This window comes from Perca flavescens, chromosome 13 (assembly GCF_004354835.1).
Source record: "Perca flavescens isolate YP-PL-M2 chromosome 13, PFLA_1.0, whole genome shotgun sequence".
In the NCBI taxonomy this organism is placed as follows: domain Eukaryota; kingdom Metazoa; phylum Chordata; class Actinopteri; order Perciformes; family Percidae; genus Perca; species Perca flavescens.
The window spans coordinates 23,802,253-23,815,645 of record NC_041343.1 but is presented as its reverse complement, the minus strand read 5'-3'; the positions used below and the strand labels follow the sequence as shown (position 1 = coordinate 23,815,645).

At 44.7% G+C, this 13,393-nt stretch overlaps 1 protein-coding gene across 1 annotated transcript in view; it reads right to left on the bottom strand.

Moving 5' to 3' along the window:
- The window catches only part of jade2 (jade family PHD finger 2), a 177,826-nt gene extending 172,287 nt beyond the window's left edge, over positions 1 to 5,539 (bottom strand). The window contains exon 1 of the mRNA XM_028594952.1: positions 5,465 to 5,539. The gene's annotated coding sequence lies outside the window, so the exon portion shown is untranslated. The remainder of the gene's footprint in view (positions 1 to 5,464) is intronic.
- Positions 5,540 to 13,393: the final 7,854 nt, after the last annotated feature.

Below are 13,393 nucleotides of genomic sequence, written 5' to 3'. Positions count from 1 at the left end.
CCTCGCCAGCCTCGTGCTGCATTCAAAGAAATTGTAAAATACGCTTTCCCATACAGTGTTTGGCCCATTGACATATATAAGGTTTGGCCTCGCCAGCCTCATGCAGCATTCAAAGTAATTGTAAAATACCCTTTTCCCAGCCAGTGTTTTTTTTTTTTTTTTTTTTTTTTTACTGGTGAAATAAGATATTTTACTGGTTATTGTTATTATATTTTTAATAAATTATTATATATTATATATATTTATATATAAATATATATATATATATATATATATATATATATCATTCTTTCAATTCAGGCAACATTTTAAATGTATTGTTTTAGCACTGGGAAATATGAAATCTATTTTTTATGTGTTTTCCCATAACTTTGGTAATTTTACATATGTTTAAAAATATCGAAATTAATATCGATATCGAAATATTCATTATCGATATCGCAATATCACATTTTTTTCAATATTGTGCACCCCTACTCCTGACATCTCCTCTTCTCCTCTACCTTCTGTCCCTGCTGGCTTCACCTTTCCTATCTTCTCATTTGTTGCCTTTACTTATTATCTGCAAACTTTGTCTCTATGGTCTTAAAACTCAGCTGAACAGCCATTTTCGATGGTTTTAAATGTACATTAAGTGCAAATTAAATCCTCAAGGATGGCACAGAAGCTTATTTCCATCTTGGATAACCGGGTGTTCAAACCGCAAAGGAAGGTCTGACATACTGTTTCTGTCTGTTGTTTACACACACACACACACACACACACACACACACAGACAGACACACAGACACACACAACACACAACACACACCTCTGAAACTCTTCCCATCAGGAGCTCAGGCAGCATCTGTCAGCCTGTCCATCACTGTGCATACAGCCTTCAGACTATTTTTTCCCTAAAGAAGAGTGGGAGGTAGCAGGCGGACTGAGAGAGAATAGTCTGCCATTTAGGGTGATACAAGGAGAAAGTGTCCAATGGATAATTACACATTTTAATAAAAGGATGTAAATGGATTGTTTGTCTGTTGTTATATGGTAAAGCCTGACACCACTGACAAAGCCAGATTTCTCGCAGACTGGCAAACATGGTCATTTTTCTGCAAAAGAACTGCCAAAGTTTGAAGCTGGTTGGCATACCAACTCAACAACATTTATTTTGTTGTTACTTGTTAATAGTGTAACTCTTATTTTTTGAATTATTGTAGTTATGTGTTAGGTGACTTAGGTTTACTTATATTATATTTAAGTACTTTAAAACGTTAATATATTGTTAAATTTAAATAATTTTCAATAAAAAAAAAAAAAAACTCCATAAAAGAGCCTTTCTTTGATGCCATTTTTTTGTTTTTCAAGAATCGGTTTAGGAATCTGTTAGGAATCGGAATAGTTTTAAAAGTACTGGTTCAGCATCGGAATCATAAAAATCCAAACGGTACCCAACCCTAACTAGATCATCATAACTATATATCTTAGATTTTGGATATTGTAATATCGTAATATGGCCTAAGTGTTGTCTTTTCCTGGTTTTAAAGGCTACATTACAGTAAAGTGATGTCATTTTCTGAAATTACCAGACGGTTGTAACTGTTCTATTATTTGCCTTTACCCACTTAGTCATTATATCCACATTACTGATGATTATTTATCAAAAATCTCTATGTAAATATTTTGTGAAAGCACCAATAGTCAACACTACAATATCGTCGCGGTATCGATATCGGAGGTATTTGGTCATAAAATATATATATATATAAACACCCATGAAATAAGCATAAAGGAAACTAAACATAAGCTTGGTAAGATATACTAATGATTTCACTGTGAACTATCACAAAAAATGGATCATTCGTTTTATCTGAAAAACCATCTGCTGCACCAGAATGCCCCACTGCTCTCATTCAGTCAGCTTTTGCAGGAAGAAGATATGTTATAAGTTATGAAGCATATTCCCATCACTCCTGCAAACATCTTTTTGTGAAATATGTGTGCCATTTTCTTCCTCACCAGCAATGTGTGCAGGTGTGCAGATGTTGTAATTATCCTTAACTAACAAGGCTGAGTCAGAGTAGTGCAGGAGACTTTAAAAAAAATCTCCCCTTGAAGTCTGACGTCATCTCCTGCCCACTGAACAGCAGGTAAGTACACACACACACACACACACACACACACACACACACACACACACACACACACACACACACACACACACACACACACACACACACACACACACACACACACACACACACACACACACACACACACACACACACACACACACACACACACACACACACACACACACACACACACGAGGTTCTACGCCACAGCAGGGTCATCTACTGAGAGCAAACACTGACAAAACACACTGGTTATTACATAAAAACATGCCTACAGCATTTAATCCACCACTACTTTCATGTTGCAGAACTTGTAAGGCATGACAAAACCTGCACATGAGCCAACCAGAACAACCCCCCAAACTGAACACACTGACAGATGTTTTCATATGTTTAAGGTTTTTTTTTTGTGTCTGTCCTTAACTTAAGTATAATAAAAGTTCCTTAACATCTAGCTAATCGTAAATAATAATTTCTACTATAGTGCAATTTACAGTAATGTCCTTTATTAAAGATAATCAAGTCTAAGAAAACATTTTTCATTTCATTGTATTCCTTGCTTATTATTTTAACATTCTTCATGAGAGGACAAATTATAAAAAAAAAAAAAAAAAAAAGACACAATATGTATTGGATCATAAATTAAGATTCATCAGAATCGGAAATCTAATATTGGGCTATTCTTGACTCACAAAAATCACAGCACATGGAACTACACACCAAAAAGAACACACACACACACACACACACACACACACACACACACACACACACACACACACACACACACACACACCTCAGCTAGTAGTAATACCCTTTTGGCCAACATGCTGGTTAGTTAGTTAGTAAGCAGAGCAGAGAGCAGCAGAGAGCTGGTGACATGACAGCTAGCCAACCCGCCTGCAGGCACAACACACACACACACAAACACACACACACACACAGCCTTCTTTAGTAATGTGTGTAACAACATGTATGTGCACATGGGGGGTGGGGAGGGCATGTGTGTGAGGGATTGAGGGTACAGTTTACGTGACGTCAGTGGTCCATTCATGAACAACACCCCTCCTCCTCCTCTTCACTACGTAGCAGCTAATGCGATACAACACACCACGTGGGGGTCCTTACCCCCTTTCCCAGCCAATCCAAGCTTGTCGCTTAACGCAGCAGACATAAATACGCACACACACACGCTACACCCCCGCCCACACACACACACGTGCGTATGTACACATGTGTGGCTTAAAAGGTCTACATGCTCAAGTTTCACATGACATAGTCTACAGGGAGAGTTGATACATATGGTCACACACACACACACACACACACACACACACACACACACACACACACACACACACACACACACACACACACACACACACACACACACACACACACACACACACACACACACACACACACACACACACACACACCTACATCCTGGCTCCTAAGTCAGATGATGAGAGAAATTTCAGTAAAAGCTTGTTCGAGAGATGATGAGAAGATGAGGAGGAAAAAGATGGAGTGATGGATGGATGATAGGATGGAAAAGAAGGAAGGAAAGAAGGATAAAAAGTGAAGGGATGGATAAGGAATGAGGGATTCAAACATGGATGATTGGCTGGCAGGAGGGCTGTAAAAAAAAAAAAAAAAAAACAGAAGCAAAATTAAAACAGCTCTCATCCATGTTTACTTGCCTTGTAAACAACCACTGTCTCTAGGCGAAAGAGGCGAGCCTCAAGGGACGGAGGGGAGGGGGGAGAAAGAGAGGGAGAGAGAGAATGAGTGAAAACAAGATAGCACTGCATCAGGAAAGATATGAAAGACACAGAAGGGGGATAGAGGGATAGAGAGAGGGTTGTTATGCCCCCACACACCATGACTCATCTCCGGTTTCATACCCAGCAGGAGGAGGAGGAGGGGTGTGTGTGTGTGTGTATATGTGTGTGTGTTGGTGGGAAGAGGGGGGGCCCCTGTCACAACTGGGAACATTTAACAAGTCCCCAGACGATTTCAGTTTAATTGATTCAAGGCTACAGCCAGTTCAGCTTCACGTGAGCCATCAAATTCTTTTTTCCCTTTTCTTTTTTTAAATCTGGATAAATTGCTTGCATCCGTTAATTATCGGCACTAATAGGCAGACATAATATTCCTTAGGAGGTTCTCCAGGAAATTATGAAGAGTAGGTGGCCACAACATGCTGCTAAAAAATAAATAAATAAATAAATAAAATCACCCCGGAGGCAAATGCCCGATTTACACCCTATTAATCCTGCTCACACCTGACGTCCAGCATCAGCATCTGCATCCACATGTAAAGCCCTTGTTTTGTTGTTGTTGTTTTTTTTTACAGGTTAAGGATGCAACACTCATCCAACCACCAGATACAGCTCTGACTTTGAGGAGGTAAACAACAGCCACTCCCCCTCTTCTAAAGCCAGCTAGATCTGCACAGCACGAAGCAGGAGGAGGAGGAGGAGGAGGAGGAGGAGGAGGAGGAGAGGGTGAAGGAGGCAGAGAGGGTTGCTCTAATTCCTTGATGTGTGTATGTGTGGTTGCGTGCTCAGCCTTCCTAAAAGCAGTGCTGCTCCCCCTGGTTTCCTTTCCTCCCTGTTACAGAGGAGTAAAAGGAACCTGCAAAACCTCCAGGGACTGTGAACGTTTGGTGCCTTCACCCTGCACCCGGACCTGCTGCTCTACACACACAACTTCATCTCATATCCTATCCCCCTGTATGTGTCTATGAATGTGTGTGTGTGTGTGTGTGTGTGTGTGTGTGTGTGTGTGTGTGTGTGTGTGTGTGTGTGTGTTACAGCCTTCACGTTCGCCTACAAGTCACCACTCACATTCCTCGCTACGCTGCTGCAAATGGCCCTATTTGTCGCAATTACGCGCAAAAATAACCACACTTGGACACTCTCCAACTACCCGCTCACACACTTGATTCACCGGGCGCGTTCACGTTACGTTTGCAGACTCTACAACATGGGCAAGTTTACCCGGTTCATTTCATCTCCCTGCCTGCACAGGGCTCTGGCTTCAAATTATTATTTGTCTTTCCCTTCACTGCAACACATAACGTTAAAAACACATAACGTTTGCCTACCCCTCTCCTTGACCCACATGCACCGCTCAGGCTACAGCGTCCCTGCCGTTGACTGTGACTGACAAGCCCGCTGCAAAAGTGCGTATACAGAGCTGCTGCCCTGCTGCTAGCCTAGCACTGATAGCACTTGCAGCAGCAGCAGGAGCAGCAAAGTGTACTTTAGCGGTCCTGCAACACTCCCACTGTTACATTTCATCATTTCCATCCGCTTATTAGTGGTAATTATTTTTACCTTGATCGCAGTCAGCTTCGGATGCAGAAACGTCCACAGTCCTGGACGGCGGGCGATTCCCGGAGATTAGGAGATCATTGGGAGCCAGGCACATGTAGTTTTACAGTGGAGGGTTTAGCAGTAGTTCGGTTTGCCCACTCAGTGACCTGGCAGGCTACTAGCAGTGCTGCTAAACAGCCCCGAATCAGAATCCACGTTGGGTGACAGGACTGTCCCTTCCCTTCCCCTCCCTTCCCTTCCCTTCCCCTCACGGTGCGTGTTGACAGCGCGTCAGCTCTGCAAAGACCGGCCACCGAGTCCAAATCCGAAATAAAATCCCAAAGTGGCTGCCAGACTGAGTTGTTGCTGCCTTTACAAGTCAACAACAACAAACACAGTGGTGCCGCCGCTGGTCCTGCTGCTGCTGTTCACGGGTTAGCAGGCTGCGAGGTGCGCACAACATACCGCTCACAGGAAAGCATGTCGCATTTTGCAAAAGCAGCCCAAACGTGGTGTCAAAACCCGACGGTGTTTTCCTCTCGGGTGCCAGCGGTAACGGTACAAGGAGGAAGGGACGGAGAAGCAAGAGGAGGAGTAAAAAAAAAGAACAAGAAAAAAAAAAAAAGAAAAAGGATTCTTTATTTCCAAACGATGAGTCAGAAAAGATTGCAAGCCAGTTTCGCAACGTCCCTCCTTCAAAAATAATTGAGCTCTTCACTTGCTGCCTTGCCTCGCTTCCACTCGTCTACCCGGCGTACGTGCACACACCGCTCTGCACAAATGCACAGACTGGTCTTGTCTTGCAACCTCTCCCCCCACCCCCAGAAAAAAAAAAAAAAAAAAGACAACACAGAGAAAAATCAGCTCTTATCATCAGCTTGAAAACTCTTTTGGCGCCATATTTATGGCGTACTTTCAATTCACTGTTACCGCAACCCCACTTCCTACTCTGAAATGCTAGATTACTGCGCCTCGGAGAGGAGAGGATGGGCATTGAGCCTTCACCTGCCAATTCTCTGTCAGTTATCAGGCTACTGCTTACTTTGTGGCGGAAAGTGTTAAAATAGGACATAAAAAAGCCGAATCCGGTGCCAGTGATTATAGCCTATTATTATTTTTCGTGGCGAAACAGTCACCAGTTTAAAAGAAAACTTGTTTCTGAAAATAATTTGTCCTAATAGGTTTATTTATTAATGGAGGACTCGATCATGCAATTCACAGCACATCCGTTTTATAAGATGAATGTTCTAAACTTTAATGAATATTTATTTCAGCCCCTAAAAGAGTAATTGCACAAATAAAAAAGTGAATACATTTGAGAAATATCTGCAAATTGTAGGCTACAAGTTTTCACAAGGTGGGGCTAATTACTCTGTTTTCTGAAAAAAGATCTTTTCTACTTAAAATCACCTAAAAAGAATATCTTATGTCAGCTTTGACTGGTGGACTCCTTTATGTAGGAAGAATTATGTTAGAATTCAAACTCATCCACAACTTGCAATTCATAACCCTTTTTCACCTATTTTTAAAGGTGATGCCTAACTCACCATCTTCAATAACTGCAAAATAATTGCCAGCTGGCGCTTCAGTTTAAGCGAAGGCCTGTAGTTGCACTTTACTGTAAGTGATAATATCTCTCCACCAGTGATTGATTTGCTCACAGTGATCTACAGGGAATAGTTGGCAAGTAAAGTACCTTCCTTCACATTTTCTCTAAAATCTATATTTAAAAGGGGAGGAGGGTGTTTGATCAATCCGTAATCTACTACCATCCACTGTCTCTAAATCACTGTCCTCTGCCTGTTATCAAGCAGGAATACATTTTCTCGTACTTTCTCTAGTCGGCCGTTTGCAGAGTGCAGTTTTCATGAACAAATCCGTCTTCATTCCCCATGAAATTCCCCCTGTCTCATTAAATATGTGCAGCTTTTAACTGCATCTCCGAAGTGACAGACAGCAGATCATCTCAACTGTTGTAATTCATCTTCGCTCAACTTTTTTTGTATCTAAAATGTCTGGTCAATAAACATAGACGCAGAGCCAGGAGGCAGACTAAAATTAAGGTCATTTGGATGAACAAATGGGACAATTCTACTTGTATCAAACGCACAGACCACACTTGCACAAAACCACATGCACACAGGCAAGGAGCACAAACGCTCATATGAGCGTATTAGGTGTCATTCAGAAAGTGTAGAGAGAGGGGGAGAGAACGAGGAAAACAGGGTGTGATGCTGTCTAGCACAAAGTGAAATGAGGTGGTGAAGGACACAGAGGAGGGATTTCTCTGGCACACATTCAAATGCAACAGCAGCATCCCACAGTTTGTTCTCCCCTCCTCATCCTCCTCCTCCACATAACGAAGGTAGGCAGCGTCCCCTGAGGAAACAGCCTGTGACCCTCTCCATGGTCGTTTCTAATGTGAGGTAATACAATTAACTGTCTGATGATGAGATGCACACATTGTTTATTTAGGAAGCAGATCCAACCAGATCTGGGTCAAAAAGTAGTTGTAGTTTTTTTTTAGCGTTTACAGCTGCAGAGCCTTTGTTAGCATTTGATTGAGCATTTGATTGTTATTGATACGTTGTTACGTTGTTGGGGTTCAAAAACCCCAATGAAGAAGCAAGGTAGAGATGGAGTGACCCTGCCCGGAGGAAGCCCGGGGCCCCCGTCTGGAGCCAGGCCCAGACGGGCGGGCTCGCCGGGCGAGCGCCTGGTGGCGGGTTTGCCACGGAGCCCGGCCGGGCACAGCCCGAACAAGCTACGTGGCTCCCATCTCTCCAGCCCATGGGCCCACCACCTGTGGGAGGAACCGTTGGGGTCGGGTGCGATGCCACATGGGTGGCAGTGAAGGTCAGGGGCCTCGACGGACCAGACCCGGGCGGCAGACGCTGGCTCTGGGGACGTGGAACGTCACCTCTCTGTGGGGGAAGGAGCCGGAACTGGTGCGGGAGGTGGAGCGCCACCGGTTAGATCTGGTGGGGCTTACCTCACGCACAGTCTCGGTTCTGGAACCATACTCCTGGATAGGGGTTGGACTCTTTTCTTCTCCGGAGTTGCCCAGGGTGTGAGGCGCCGGGCGGGTGTGGGGATACTCACAAGCCCCGGCTGAGCGCCGCTGTGTTGGAGTTTACGGTGGGTGGACGAGAGGGTCGCCTCCCACGCCTGCGGGTTGTGGGGGAAAACTCTGACTGTTGTTTGTGCATATGCACCAAACAGGAGTTCGGAGTATTCGGCCTTCTTGAGACCTTGACTGGAGTCCTGCATGGGGCTCCAGTGGGGGACTCCATTGTTCTGCTGGGGGACTTCAAACGCACGTGGGCAATGATGGAGACACCTGAGAGGCGTGATTGGGAGGAACGGCCTCCCTGATCTAAACCAGAGTGGTTGTTTGTTGTTGGACTTCTGTGCTAGTCATGGATTGTCTATAACGAACACCATGTTCGAACATAGGGATGCTCATAAGTGTACCTGGTACCAGAGCACCCTAGGCCAAGGTCAATGATCGATTTCATAATCGTTTCATCTGATCTGAGGCCGTATGTTTTGGACACTCGGGTGAAGAGAGGGGCAGAGCTGTCAACCGATCACCATCTGGTGGTGAGTTGGGTCAGGGGTGGGGAAGACTCTGGACAGACCTGGTAAGCCCAAACGTAGTGCGGGTAAATTGGGAACGTCTGAGGAGGCCCCTGTCCGACAGACTTTCAACTCACACCTCCGGGCGGAGCTTTTCGTGCATCCCTGTGGAGGCTGGGGGCATTGAACCCGAGTGGACAATGTTCAAAGTTTCCATTGCTGAAGCTGCGGCTAGGAGCTGTGGTCTTAGGATCTTAGGTGCCTCAAGGGGCGGTAAACCCACGAACACCGTGGTGGACACCAGTGGTCAGGGAAGCCGTCCGACTGAAGAAGGAGTCCTTCCGGGATATGTTATCTCGGAGGACTCCGGAGGCGGTTGCAGGGTACCGAGGGGCCCGAAGGGCTGCAGCCTCTGCCGTGAAAGAGGCAAAGCAGCGGGTGTGGGAGAAGTTTGAGAAGACATGGAGAAGGACTTTCGGTCGGCACCAAAGTGTTTCTGGAAAACTGTTCGCCACCTCAGGAGGGGAAGCGGGGAACCATCCAAGCTGTGTACAGTAAGGATGGGACACTGTTGACCTCCACTGAGGAGGTAATAGGGCGGTGGAAGGAGCACTTTGAGGAACTCCTGAATCCAACTAATACGCCCTCTATGTTAGAGGCAGAGCTGGAGGATAACGGGGATTGTCGCCGATTTCCCAGGCGGAAGTCACTGATGTAGTCAAACAACTACACAGTGGCAAAGCCCCGGGATTGATGAGATCCGTCCAGAAATGCTCAAGGCTCTGGGTGTGGAGGGGCTGTCCTGGTTGACACGCCTCTTCAACATTGCGTGGAAGTCTGGGACGGTGCCAAAGGAGTGGCAGACTGGGGTGGTGGTTCCTCTTTTAAAAAGGGGGACCAGAGGGTGTGTGCCAATTATAGGGGTATCACACTTCTCAGCCTCCCTGGTAAAGTCTACTCCAAGGTGCTGGAAAGGAGGGTTCGGCCGATAGTCGAACCTCGGGTTGAGGAGGAACAATGCGGATTCCGTCCTGGTCGTGGAACAACGGACCAGCTCTTCACTCGCAAGGATCCTGGAGGGAGCCTGGGAGTATGCCCAACCGGGTCTACATGTGTTTTGTGGATTTGGAGAAGGCGTATGACCGGGTCCCCGGGAGATACTGTGGGAGGTGCTGGGAGTATGGGGTGAGGGGGTCTCTACTCAGGGCCATCCAATCTCTGTATGACCAAAGTGAGAGCTGTGTCCGGGTTCTCGGTAGTAAGTCGGACTCGTTTCAGGTGAGGGTTGGCCTCCGCCAGGGCTGCGCTTTGTCACCAATCCTGTTTGTAATATTTATGGACAGGATATCGAGGCGTAGTCGGGGTGGGGAGGGGTTGCAGTTTGGTGGGCTGGGGATCTCATCGCTGCTCTTTGCAGATGATGTGGTCCTGATGGCATCATCGGCCTGCGACCTTCAGCACTCACTGGATCGGTTCGCAACCGAGTGTGAAGCGGTTGGGATGAGGATCAGCACCTCTAAATCGGAGGCCATGGTTCTCAGCAGGAAACCGATGGAATGCCTTCTCCAGGTAGGGAATGAGTCCTTACCCCAAGTGAAGGAGTTCAAGTACCTTGGGGTTTTGTTCGCGAGTGAGGGGACAATGGGCGGGAGATTGGTCGGAGAATCGCGCAGCGGGTGCGGTATTGCATTCAATCTATCGCACCGCCAGGACGAAAAGAGAGCTGAGCCAGAAGGCAAAGCTCTCGATCTACCGGTCAGTTTTCGTTCCTACCCTCACCTATGGTCATGAAGGCTGGGTCATGACCGAAAGAACGAGATCCAGGGTACAAGCGGCGAAATGGGTTTCCTCAGGAGGGTGGCTGGCGTCTCCCTTAGAGATAGGGTGAGAAGCTCAGTCATCCGTGAGGAGCTCGGAGAGAGCCGCTGCTCTTTGCGTTGAAAGGAGCCAGTTGAGGTGGTTCGGGCATCTGGTAAGGATGCCCCCTGGGCGCCTCCCTAGGGAGGTGTTCCAGGCACGTCCAGCTGGGAGGAGGCCTCGGGGAAGACCCAGGACTAGGTGGAGGGATTATATCTCCAACCTGGCCTGGGAACGCCTCGGGATCCCCCAGTCGGAGCTGGTTAATGTTGCTCGGGAAAGGGAAGTTTGGGGTCCCCTGCTGGAGCTGCTCCCCCCGCGACCCGACACCGGATAAGCGGACGAAGATAGATGGACGTTGTTAAAGGTGTGACATGTATTCATTTTAAGACATTAGTAATTAAGTAAGTATAGAAACTAATAAGTCAGTTGCTACTGGTCTATAGGACTGTATTAATAAGACAATACAATCACAAGGTATAGCCTCAACACCATCTAAGAGTGAGACTCAACCAAAAGTTAATATTTTGGATTTATTGCAAGATTGTTGTATTAGATTACATTGCACTGTACCGAGGTTTCCATTTTTCTATGTGTAAAATGTATGGTCCTTATTTGGCCAACATGTTGATGTAATATCTTTGAATAATATAATCTTGGTGAAACTTTTAGCAAAACCTATGGATTCTTTTTTTGTTCTGTACAACCAAAATTAGTTAGAAAACGTGAATATGTCATCTACATACCAGAAATATCCAATAATCTTGTTGAAATTTGAAGTTAAAGTTTCCATCGTTGAAGAGTATTCATTCATTTTTATTAGTTCATGGGGGAAAGGGGTTGTATTTGTAGAAGTAAAATATTTTCACCTAAGATCATCATGCTATATTTGTGTCAGAGAAAGTTATAATATTTACAGTTAGTTACGTATTACATTTAACATAGCCTATTTAGAGTGTATATAGTGTGTCACCTATATAAAGTTGTTAAAGGTGCCCTGCAACACAAAACCGTCTTTACCCGATTTTTTGAAATATGTTAGGTCCATATGTGTTTGTGTTATGTTGTGAATGTGAAAATGAACTGCTACCTCCTCTGTCAGCTCTAGCCACTGAAAAGAAATAAGCAGAGAAATCAGGCCAATTACAAAAGCTGGTCAGTGTGACGTGGTGTTGCCTGAGCTCATTACTATTCATTAGCTCGCCCAGTTGTGCTGGGTAAAGGATGCTGATAGCCAGGCTCTCACTGGCTAGCTGTTAGCCAATCAGAGTCAAGCAGCTTAGCTCGTTGAATATTAATGAGAACTGGCACAAATCGAGCTGAGTCTTCCTGCAGGCTTTCTATACCACGCTAGAATGGCTTGAAACAAGGTAACCAAGGCATTTTTTCCACAAAAAATGTTACAGAGTCAATGGTAGAACTTCAGACATTACCACAAAGTAATGAAATACGTGTGGCAGGGCACATTTAAGCAGCGGTGGAAGCAGTATTAAGAATAGAAGTAATGAAAAAAGTAACTAGTAAGTATGGCTGTCAAATAAATATAGTGGGAAAGTAGAATAGTAGAAATATTACTAGCTGTTTTGCAAGTTTTAAGCCACATGTCCTTTTAAGATTCTGTATCTTGACAGGACACATTTTCAGTGGTGGTCATAAGTGTAACTATCTATGACAATTTCTTTGACAATTGTTACTGTGTTCCTCTCCGGCTGTTTACAGCAATACACTGCCTTGTAGCCTAGATTTTGTGATACTAATATTCACTTAATTTGCTTTGTTAGGATATAGCTACATTCAGTGTACATTTCTTACAAAAATGTAAAATCTAATGCAATCCGGCACCTCAGCCATACGTTCTACCTCCTTTACAAAGATAAGAATATTGTTTTTTGGATTGACCCTATCAAAGAGATATTCATTTCACTATATTTTAATTACTAATATTATAAGTATGTGGTTGTAGTTTGCAGTGGTGTTGAACTGGACTGCATTGTACTGGAAGGTGTTTCTAACGGTTTACTACTATTACTATTACTATATGAAGAGTTGGCCATTTGTGCAGAATTAGTTAAGCTAAAATAGATGCTGATATTTGTATGGCGGTTATCAGAGAATCACATCTGGCATTTGTTAACCTCTGTATTCAAAATGCCACCGAGCCATAGAGGAGACAGTAAAGATGTAAAATCTGGACCATAATAAGTGAAAACGATAAAAGAGTGTTTTTGTTCTGAAAGAAACAGTTTCAAACATGCTAAATCTGCCTGCTGTTAGTTTCAGCTCCAGATTGACGTTATTATTAGGGTTTAAAATCTAACAGCAGGAATGAGTTCATTTATGTTTCTATAATACCGAACCCCAGCTCAACTGCTTTGATTCATTTCTCAAAACTTTAAAGGGATATGCCACCGTTTGTTGAAATAGGGCTTATCACGGTCTCCCCTAGCTGTAGATAGGTGGGCCAACGCATTTTTTGTTCATGCATTGTTTTAGTCCGGTGCAACACCGGCAACG